At 36.7% G+C, this 11,770-nt stretch overlaps 1 long non-coding RNA gene across 1 annotated transcript; it reads right to left on the minus strand.

Annotated features, from left to right (window-relative positions):
• Positions 1–3,850: 3,850 nt before the first annotated feature.
• LOC121258887 lies at positions 3,851–10,258 on the minus strand. Its single transcript, XR_005939446.1, has 3 exons — positions 10,248–10,258; positions 7,254–7,255; positions 3,851–3,993 (listed from the first exon to the last, which is right to left on the minus strand). It is a non-coding gene; the product is annotated as an uncharacterized LOC121258887 (long non-coding RNA).
• Between the last annotated feature and the right edge of the window lie 1,512 nt (positions 10,259–11,770).

Here is an 11,770-nt window from a genome sequence, read left to right on the forward strand (position 1 = left end):
TTTGGGGTTGCCTATGGTATGAATGGAAAACAAAAAAAAAATGATATTATGATTATCAAATATGTTCCTTTATATATTTTTATTTTTTTATTTTATTTTTTTAATAGTTAAAGAAGTGATAATTAGTGAATTTATTTATTTTTTTCTTAATAGTTAAGGATGTTTAAAACATATTTTTAAAAAATAAAAATAAAATAATAAAAAACTCATTTGTACTGGTGGGCATATTTAGAGGGCACAGTAGGCATCTATATACTTCCAGGACTGAATTGAAAAGGGAAAAAAAATTGATAGTATGATTATTAAATATATTCACTCATATATTTTTATTATTTTTATTTTTTTAATAGTTAAGGAAATGACTATCGGTAAATTTCTATTATTTAATCTTTTTTAATGGTTAAGGATATTTAAAAAATGTTTAAAGAAAAAGAAAATAACAGTAAAAAAACTAATTTGTACTAGTTAGGACTGCAAACAAACAAAGCTGCTCGTGAACAGCTTGGGCTCGACTCGTATAAACTCGATTCGGATTCGGTTCATTTGATAAATGAGTTGTTCGTGATCACTAATATTGGTTCGAATATTAAACGAGCTAAACTCGTGTAATCTCGACTCGACTCGGTGTAGGCTCGTGAACAAAATTCGTATAAACTCGATTTGATTCATTATGGGCTCGTCACAATACTCGTAATATTTCTATATATATTATATTATTTATTAAATTGCCAAGGTTATGGTGTATTTTATTTTAATGTCTTTTATTTATTTTATTTTAGTCTTTTGAGTTTGGGCTTTTTGTAGTTGATTTATAGTGTTTTATTTCTTTTGGACTCTGTGTGTGAAGTTGATGTCCAGCTTGTTTCAAGTAAGGGCCCAGCCCCTTTTGATTAAGCTATGCGTTTTGACCATGATAAAACCTAGAGCCCTTTCTTATTTCTTTCTTCTTCAATGCGCCATCCCCCCCTCCCCCCCCCCCCCCCCCCAAAACCTCCCTCTCCTCTTTCTTGTTTTGTCTTCTTTCTTCTTTCATTTTTTTTCTTTTTTCTTTTTTCTTCTTTCTTTCTTCTTCCTACTGCAGAGAATCTGCACACTGCCGCACCTCCTCTGCATCGTCGTCTACCTCGCACCACTACCGCTACGCCTCGTCCTCTTCCATCTCCCTGCAGCTCTCTCTCTCTCTCCTTTGCATCTGTGTGTTGTTGTTGATGTCTCCCTCCACCATTGAACCCATGCCATGAAACTTGAAACAAGTATTTAAGTCGTGAAGTCTAAACAGAGTCGAGTAGCTCTAGCTCGAGCTCGAGCGAGTAGCTCGAGTTCGTATAAGCTCGTTTATTTTTGGTATTCGAGTTCGAGCCGAGCTCGATCTTAATATACGTTAGGCGAGCCGAGCTCGATCAGAAATCTCTAATATTTTTCGAGCTCGAGTTGTGTTCGAGCAGATATATATGTTAATCGAGCTCGCGACCCCTAGTTCGAATTCAACTCGACTCAATTCGTTTGCAGCCCTAGTACTAGTGTGCATATTTGGTAGGCACCCATATGTTTCCCAAAAAATATTAGGGTACACACCAAATGTGCATAACAATGCAAATAGATTTTTTTTTTCCTTTTTTATTTTGTTTTAAATATTTTTTTAACATCCTTAATTATTAAGAAAAACTTAAAAAAAATATAAATTCATAACTTTTTTAACTATTAAGAAAAAAATTAAAAATAAATTAAAATACGCAAGTGAACATATTTAATAAATACATTTAAGAGTCTTACTATAAGAAAAAAATTACTTTACTCTCTAAACATTACCTAGGGGTGTCAAATCGTGTTAACGGGTCGTGTTCGTGTCGTGTCAAGACATGTATATTATATTATATAGGTCAACCCTAACCCGACACGTTAACCTTACTGTGTCAATATCTCACACGCTAACACGACCCATTAACATAACGGGTCGTGTTGTGTCAACCCGTTTTGACCCGTTTATGTAGATGGATTGAACAGGCCCAAAATTAACCCCCTTGATCTAGTTAAGTTTAGCATAATTTTATATAAATGTTAAAATCACAATATCTATAAAAAATATAAAACTAACTACAAGTCCAAAATCACAATCCAAACAATAAAAATATCGAAATTAAAATCTCAAAAATTTTATTTTTTAGGTATAAGGGTATAATTGTAACTTTAACTTTCTTAACAGGTTATAACGGGTCATAACAGGTTGACCTGTTATCAACCCGTTAAGCTATCGTGTCTTAAGGGGTCAACCCGTTTTGACCCAAACCCGTTAAGGTTAAACTCTAACCCGCTTTTATCGTGTCGTGTTCGTGTTAGGTTAACGGGTCGTGTCACATATTACCACCCCTAACATTACCACTCTATTTGACCACTTGCCAAAAATGAGAGGCCGTAACTTTGAGCGGGATACTTCCCCGACTCTTACTATAATTTTTCACATTTCCCAGCATTACTTTCTTTTGCTTTGTCTCTCGTTCCTCGTCGTGAGCCAATTGCATCAATCTGTTTTGCTTGCTTACGTTGTATGCTCTTGTAATTATTTCTCTTAAATGTTTAAAAATTTTGTGCATATGAGAAGGCCTATAATAATAGAGATTAGAGTCATGTTACATGTACGAATGAAAAATGCACAATTATTTACGTGCTGACGTGACAGAAATATCACTGCCACGTCATTAAAAATTGAAACTTCCCAACTGCAAAATTCTAGCAGTATTGTTTGGTTCTTAAATTCATTTCAACACATTTCAATTCATCATTATAATTTTTTTAAATTTTAACACAAAATATAATAAACAATTCAACTTTTTCAAATCTCAAAATAATAATAATATTAAAAAAATAATATTCTAACAATATTTTATCATCTCAACTCAATTCAATTTAACATCCAAATGCAACCTAAAATTACCAAGCAGCAAAACTCGTCTGAGACTTCCAATTCTAAAATTTCTCTCTTCCAATGAGGTATTTTGCTAAGAGAAAAGATATTTGTAATTGTGAATTGTGCAACCGTCGCATAATCATTTTAAAAAAAGTGAATAAAACATAAGATCCACATGAAGAAAATTAATTTTTTAATAGTGGATCCCAATATTTTTCAAAACGATTACACGACGTTTACGTACTTCACGGTTGTAATTAGAATTACTCTTATGCCAATAACCGCATTGCAAATTCGAGCCAGTTTCAGGGTTAACATTCGGTACTCAGACTTGTAAAAAAAGAAAAAAAATTCTCAAACGTCCAAAAATTTCGTTTTTCTCTTCAGATTGTAAGCACTCCCAAAGTCAACCTCTATCTCTCTCTCTCTCTCTCTCTCAACAAGGAAACCCTAACCATTGTATCACGCCTTTGTCGCCGTTGTCTCTCGCCGAACCACTACAATATCGTCACTCTACCATCGTTGCTCTCTAGCCAGGCGTTTGGATCACCACCTTCGAAAGAAACTGTCACTAGTAATTTGGGTTTGTTTTCTTATCTCCGTTGATTTGATTTTGTTCTCTTTTTGTTGATTTGGGTTTGTTTTGATGCGAATATTTGAATGGAAGAATCTTTGAAGAGTATTTTTATGGGTTAGATCTAGATTTTTGACTTTATAATTTGTTGGTTTTCAAATCCTTTTGGTGTTGTTGTAGACATATTCATTGGCCGAGGCTAGGTTTTCATATGAAATTTTTGGGTAAAAATTTAGTAGATTTATTTTGTAGTCATCTTCTCCTGGTGGTTTGTGAAGTTTGTGATCTAAAGCAACATCTGGGTTGATTAAGGCCTTGTTTGGATACTGAAAGTGTTTCATCATATCTCATCATTACAACTTTTTCAAATTTTTACACAAAATATAATAAACAATTCAACTTTTTCAAATCTCAAAACAATAATAATATTAAAAAATAATATTCTTATAATATTTTATTCAATTTTTAACTTTCATCTAAAAGTATCTCATTTCGTCTCACCATCCAAACCACACTTAATAGACTTTAACTTTTTTTTTAACTGTCAATGGAGGAACCTTTTGAGATAATGAAATACTTTCTTAGTGCTTGTATCCTCATGTTAACATCATGTTACACATATCTTTGGGTCAGGTTCCACCAACTTAGGTTTTCAGAACTTGAGCCTGCAAGAATAAAGAGGAAGGCAAATGGGAGAGGGCGGCCTTGGGGTCGGGGGGCCGGGGGGCCTCCGATACCCAAGTCAGTAAATTCTCTTAAAAGTTTGTAAATAAGTGAGAGAGTCTAGGGATCAGATAGCATTTCTCATACTTGAGACTTGCTATTTATATCATGAGTCTGGGGGACAAATCGTGTCTGCCCCGTGGAGTCCGTGTCCTTTGTATTGTTCCTTTTGTTAGAGTCATTTAATGTGGCATGGCTCTATGACGACGTCATTAATGTGGCGTGTAGCTCGGGTAGTAGTGCTATTAATGCGGCTTGATTTCTCGAGTTGCCTCACCCTGCTGGCGTCCTTGGTGGTCCATTGATGCCTCCCCTATCAGATGATCAAGGGTGCCCCGTACTTTCCGCCCATTACGCAGACAAGCACTCAAGAGGTAGACACTATTTGAGGGGTCTCTAGGTCGACGAGTCTCATCCCTTGTAACACGTTCCCTCATGCAAGTAGAGTTCAAAGGAGCCTACCCATGGGCCAGGTCAGAGATTCTACTAGTTCTGGGCTGGGACTTTTGTTCTTGTTTCCTTAGTTGCCATTCTCAGGCCCACTAAGACAAAGGGGGAAAAATCCCCATACACGAAGGTTCTTCACTTAAAAGATTATCTTAATTAGCTCAGGGTCATTGTTTTCCCTTTGTGATTATTTCAGGCCTTAGTTTTTTGCAATATCTAATGATAGGAATTGTGCATTTTTTATGAGTTACAAAGTTGATGCAGGTAACAAATCTTTGGAAAATCATGTACTTAATTATTTGTAGGCCCAAACATGTCAAGTGTGACATGATGTTTGAGTTGTTGGCCAGATGAAAAGAATAAGGTTGGTGTTGATTTAGAGATGAGAGGAGATGGGTTTTTATGAAAGTTAAACAAATATTGTTAGAATATTATTATTATTTTAGAATTTGAAAAAATCAAGTTGTTTATTATATTTTGTGTAAAAATTTAGAAAAATTGTAATGATGAAATGAGATGAGAGACTTTCTAAATCCAAACGGGGTCATATCTTCCCTCCACTTAAGGAGTTAACATAGCCTCCCTTTTAGATCACAAAGCCTTTTGGTATAAACGCTTTCCCCCTTTGATTTGTGATTGTTCCATAATTTCGCAACATTAATTTGAGGCAAATTATCTAATCTAATTCAGATGCTAGTAGTTGAATGTGCTGAATTTTGGTGTGAAATGCATGGATTGTGAGTGAGTGAGTGATGAGCTATATATGAAGCTTCTGTTAAGAGCACTAGCATTTGGCTAAGCCAATGCCAGTGCTCAGTCAAATATAAAAAATTTGTGGGTAAATTTGTTGGCATTGGATTAGCCATAACAACTTCATCCGAATTTTGATCTACAGTCATTCTTCAAATACGAAGTAAACTGTAGCTCAGTCATTTTATTTTTTAATTAATATTTCTCACCAAACCCACTTCTCCTCTCTCCACTTCGTTTCTTTCCCACTATTTCTCCTCTCTCTCTCTCTCTCTCTCTCTCTCCACTTCAGTTTCTTTCCCACGCATAAGAAATTTCACATTTCCCTATTCTTCCCCCACAACAATCGCTGCCATTAGCTCCTCCGTCAATATCCTCATCCATCATTACCGGTTCAACTCCGACTAAACCAGTATCACCTCTGTCACCAGCATCCCTTCAACGGAGCCCTTTCTCTGCCCTCATTTCAAGCAGCACAACTGGATTGAACATCCCCACTGCCCATACACGACGATTTCGTTTGGTCTTGAAGGCGCCACCCCACCACCCTCTCATCTATTTCTTTGATCCCACCTTTTCTCTCTCTCCCAGTTGAATAAGGTATTTGATGTTAACAAATGGGTCTTTACATTTCTTCTTCCTTACACATTTCTTCTTTAAAAAATGTGATTTTTCTCTCCAGCTCGTCCCCGTCTCCATAAACAACTCAGTCCAAGACAACCCACTTCTTCCTCGTCGCTAGCTCCTCATTCACATTATTCACCCCAAAGCCCCCATTCTCACAAGTGAGTTTTCTCTTACTCTCTTTCTCTTCATTTTTCATGTCTCGGGTGAAATTCCTTGTGTGAAATTTGAATGAAATTCGTGAGTGAAATTTGGGTGAATCTAGGTTGAGCTTGACAGCTAAAATTTGGGTGAAATTTGTTGGAGTTAGTGGGTTGGTGGGAATTAAAGAAGAGTCGTGGTCCATGGCTGAAACAAAGTAATGGACTTGAGGTTTGTGTTGGTGGGAAATGTGTTGGGAAAGAAGTACGAGCAGAGTAATGGACCATTCAAGCTGATGCAGTAGTTTTCCAGGAAGTTTAGATGCATAAAGTATCAACCAATATAAATAAATAAAAAACAATCTGAGTTCAGGTGATTAGGTTATAATTGAAGAACAATGGAGGCACATGGTACAATGTACAAAGAAACTGTTGGAAATTATAGGAGGATTAATTTTTTGTGATTCTTAATACGCCTAGAAAAGGTATATATAATTTGTTCTTAACAAACCGACCAAGTCGATGTATATGGATGATGACAGTTATATGCAAAATTGTGTTTTTGATTTTGTTGGAAACTGGAATTAATGATATATTATCATACATACATTGTTTTATTTTTATTTAGTTGTAAGAAGTAATATGAGATCTCATTCATACTTGCTTTAGTCAAAAAATTAATATAATAGCTGAAGAGAAAAATATGCTTAGTAATTCACATTTGATGAGCATGGAAACTGTAAAAATTTAAGAAAAGCAAATGAGGGTATTGCACCCAAAATTGCCAGTAAAAATGTCACTAAAGAAAAGGAAAATCAAAGAAAACATTGATATGATAAGATAGTAGAATACATTAAATATGTAGACTCCTCTTTGCAGAAAAGATTAGTAAATAATAAAAATAATGGTTGTAAATATCAATATATTTCTTTCCCTTAGATGAACAGCTTTGTGATATAAAAGATGTTGTTATGTGTGTGCAACATCTTTTTGAGCTGTTGTCATGTGTGTGCATCATATTTTTGAGCTATTGTTATGTGTGGGTAGGAATGTGGCCAGCAACTATTGCTATGAGGGTTTTGAATTATACTCCTATAATTGGGAAACCTATCAAGATTATGTATGGTTTGTAACCTGCAAGAATTATTGTTTAATCAAAGTTCATTGATCGGAAGACTTAAGTAAATCTACAACATGCAAGGTCTTTATATTTTGGTTATAAGATTCTCAATGTGAATTATATAAGATTCTCAATGGCATTTATATAAGTGCAGATTCTTTGTTGCAGCTCATTATTGTCACATTGCAGCTCATTATGTATTTCCATTGCACTTCTCACAATTTTTAATGGATTACTGGACGTTAGCATTGTCTTACTCGACATATTAGCATTATATTAGTGGACACAAAACTATCTTACTACATGTGTTTTTAGATTAGTGATTGCACAAATTGTGATAATGTGGGCAACAACTATATGTATCCATGAGCTGAATGTTTGCCTCTATTTTCCAAGACTACATGTGATCTGGTTGTTCATTGAATTAATGTTTGCCTCTTTACTCATTATCTACATATAATCTACGTCTGATTTTGTAGAATAATACTCTTCTTTAAGGATGGACGCCACATTTGATGAAGATCCTTTCTTCACCACCCTATTGGAAAGTGGTGAACAAGGTATTTCCAACACTCCAATGGGTAGCAATCATGATAATGTTGTACTCCAACCAACATGACTGGAAAGTAAAAAAAGGCCACCTAATAAGAAATCTGCACGAGGTGTGTCTTTCACCATAGATGAGGACAACCTCCTCGTGTCGAGTTGGCTCAGCGTTAGCATTGATTCTATTCGAGAAACTGACCAAAAATCTATACAAGTGTGGGATAGAATTTTGGATTATTACAATGAGTATAAGAAACTTAGCAATCCAGAACGTTCTGTTGTGTCACTGACCAATCGATAGTCGGTGATCCAAAAATGCACAAATACGTTTTGTGCTTCTATAGCTAAAGTAGAATCATTGCATCCAAGTGGTGCAACGGAGCAAGACAAGGTATAAATTTCAAATTGTTTCAAATATGCAAACTATTTAGAGAAATTATATTCTCACATTCTCCCTTAGCATATTTAGATTGAAAGGGCCAAAATTCAAAATTATGTATAGAGAGATTGAGAAATCCAACTATACCATGGAACATTGTTGGTGTCTATTGAGACTCTAACCAAAATGGTAGCAACATATGTCAATGTTGTCAACAAGAAGGAAACCGCCTGGGAAACGTTTAGTTATTGTAGACTCAACTCCAGTAGGAGATGACACAGTAGGTTAGAACGTTGAGGTCATTATTGAGAGACCTCTAGGCAAGAAAGCCGAGAAAAAAGAGAGAGAATGTGTAACACTCCGTATTTTAGTGTATAGTTACTGAAGGATTATTTTTTTATTGTTCAAAATTTATCTTCTTATTTTAAAATTGGTTGGATTTTTAGTAAGTTTATTTCTATGATTTTAATTTGGTGAAAATTATTTTTATGTGCTTTCCAAATATTTATTTATTGTTATGCATTTAAATTACTTTTAATATTTAAATTAATTACTGTAGGATTTAATTATTTCAATTTGACCTTACCATTACGTTTAAATTATTTTATTTAACTTGTGGTTTTAAAATCATCTCCGTTGGATCATTTTTGTGACCCAAGTTATGAGGATTGGACCTCATTTCTTTTCCCCTCTTTTTCTTTCCTCTCCTTTTCTTTTCCTCCCTTTTTTCTTTTTCTCCTTATTTTCCTTCGGTTTCTTCTCTCCCGCGCGATCTCTCTCTCTCTCTCCTCTCCTCCGCCCGTTTCTAACGTCCCCTCCCAGCGCCGCCGTCCGTCGGCGGTGGTCGACACCGCCCGGTCCCTTGCATTCCCCTGCCGCCGGCCGTCCTACCCCACCAATATCACCTCCGTTCGTGCCGCCGTTAGCCCCACGAAGCCCACGAAGCCGCGGCACTCTTTCCGCCGTCGCACCGCCATTGGCCACCATCTTCCTACCACTTCATCCCCGACCTCTTGGCAACCCAATAGACCCAACCCCAGCTCCGATCCGCCACCGGTGAAGCTCCACCATCTACATTTCCGATTTGGGCATTTTGGTCTTCTACCGCCCATTTCGCCGCCACCCACGGCAAACCACCACCACCATTGGCTTCACCAACCTCCCTAGGCCCTACCCTATCAATCATGGGTCTTCGTTTGCCTCCGTTTGAAAGTTGGTATTTGTGACCCACTGCCATAGTGTATTTTACACTGTGGTGTTGCTCAAACGTCGCATTTTTCAACTTCGTGATCCTTCGGAAATTGTTATATTGCACTGTAAGTATTTTCCTTAAATAACTTTCGTGATTTAAATATATTTTTGCACTAATACATATTATCTGTGAATTGGTTTGTTTTGCCGGACTGAGTCCGAGGAGTTTCGGGGGTCGGATGGATTGTGGACGGAGTTGTTGTGTGTTTGTTTGCATTGTGAATTGTGGTTGTTGGTTGTTGGTTGTTGGTTATGGCTTGTTCATGTACATCGCATATTGCACGCATGATCATGTTTGTAAAGAAAACTGGATTTTCGCATGATTGCATACATGTTCATGTGTTTATTGAAAATTGGATTTTCATGTGAGTAAAAGGAAAAGAGACTGTAGGGATGGTGGTAAGCAGGGATGGTGGTAGAGTCCCGTCTGCGATTCCCGCCTACGGTGCACGCGGTAGGGATGGTGGTTGTGTCCCGCCTGCGATTCTCGCCTACGGTGCACGCGGTAGGGATGGTGGTAAGCAGGGACGGTGGTAGAGTCCCGCCTGTGATTCCCGCCTACAGTGCTCTGTTAAGTATTCATTGTGTGTAAAGGAACTGTAGGGATGGTGGTAAGCAGGGATGGTGGTAGAGTCCCGCCTGCGATTCCCGCCTACAGTGTCCAATAAATGGGTTGTTTGTGTGAATCATTTTATGGAAAAATGACAAACTATATTTTTGGGCCAAAATGGGATTTTCGGCGTGTGTTGGAAATAATCATTTTTCTGGGAAAAATGGTATTTTATGACTAAATGTATTTTGTCGTATTGTTGGTTGCATTAATGTATTTTTATCCCGAGAGTTGTTTGGTTTATACTTACCTGTGGTACCATTTTATGGTATCGCAGATTTTGATGCAGATGATGATGACGAGCCTTAACTTGGCTCCGTTGGTGGAGTGATCTGGAATTGCTCCTGTTTAGTGAGTTATGTTTTTATCAATTACTGTATTTATCTTTTATATTATATTTGGGATGACTGTATAATTTTTAAAGATAAATTGTGTTGAATATTTGTATTTAAATTTCTGGTACTTAGTTGACTTATTTATATTATCTGCTGCGACTTTTATTGTGCACCTTTGCATGTTGTACACACTCGAGCACATTTTGTTGGGATGCGTGACCGTGTTGTCACTATCCTGACGTCACGATTCCCTTATTTTTGTACGTGGGAGTCGGGGCGTCACAGAATGAGGAAGGCTACCGAAGCTTCGGACTCTAAATTTCATGACTCCTTAACTCGGATGCACAAGGATAGAGCCATGTTCATGCGGGAGAGAAGGCAAGAGGCCAGCAAAGCAAACTCTGATAGATCTAAATTAGTAGCCGAAAAGAAGAGGAAGACCGATGTGGAGATAATGAAATTGGATCTTGCTGGTATGAAAAGTACATCTAAAATCTTCAAAAAGAAATTTTTGAGGAATCTAAGAGGCGGTTTTCATCTACATCTATATCTTCATCTCCATCTCCATCTCAACCTTTTGGGGGTGTGTAGCCATTTCTTCTCTATATTTTGGGCTGCTGTTATCTATTTAATATTGTAATAGAACACTTTTGGATAGTTTTAGTGGCTGGGTGTTTTAGAAATACATGTGGCTGGGCAGCCACTATGTGCAGAGGAAGAGTTATTTTTTGGGCTGTAACGTGGGTACTGCTGTTGTTATATTTTGTGTATTGCTATAATGTGGGCCTCATAGGTACTGTTGTTGTTATATTTTGTGTTTAACAACTATATGTGAAAGAAACTTCTTGGTTTTGAGCTAATTTTTGTAAATTTTGAGTAGAAGCTATATGTTTCTGTTGTTATATTTTCTAGGTTGTTGTATGTGGTCAGCAACTATGAGCTGTTGTTATGTGTGTGCAATATCTTTTTGAGCTGTTGTTATGTGTGGGCAGCAATAGTGTTCAACAACTATAAGTTGCTATTATGTGTGTGCAGCAAATGTTTGAGCTACTGTTATGTGGGCAGCAATGTGGTCAGTAACTATGAGCTGCTGTTATGTGTGTGCAACAGCTTCTTGAGCTGTTGTTATGTGTGGGCAACAATAGTGGTCAGCAACTATGTGCTGACCAATGCTTCTTTTTGAGTTGCCAGTTCTTTTTCTCTCTTTGTTGTAATTTGATTTGTAGTTGTCTTGAGAAGTTTTGTTTGTAGTTGTGATTTTATTTTATCTATAAATTTTTGGGCAACAATTGTGTAAGTGCTGCAAGTATAGATTGTTGGATTGTAAACAATAGTGGTAGTGTTTAAATGATAGTAGTAGTAGCAC

The sequence above is a fragment of the Juglans microcarpa x Juglans regia genome, chromosome 3S (assembly GCF_004785595.1).
Source record: "Juglans microcarpa x Juglans regia isolate MS1-56 chromosome 3S, Jm3101_v1.0, whole genome shotgun sequence".
Classification (NCBI taxonomy): Eukaryota; Viridiplantae; Streptophyta; class Magnoliopsida; order Fagales; family Juglandaceae; genus Juglans; species Juglans microcarpa x Juglans regia.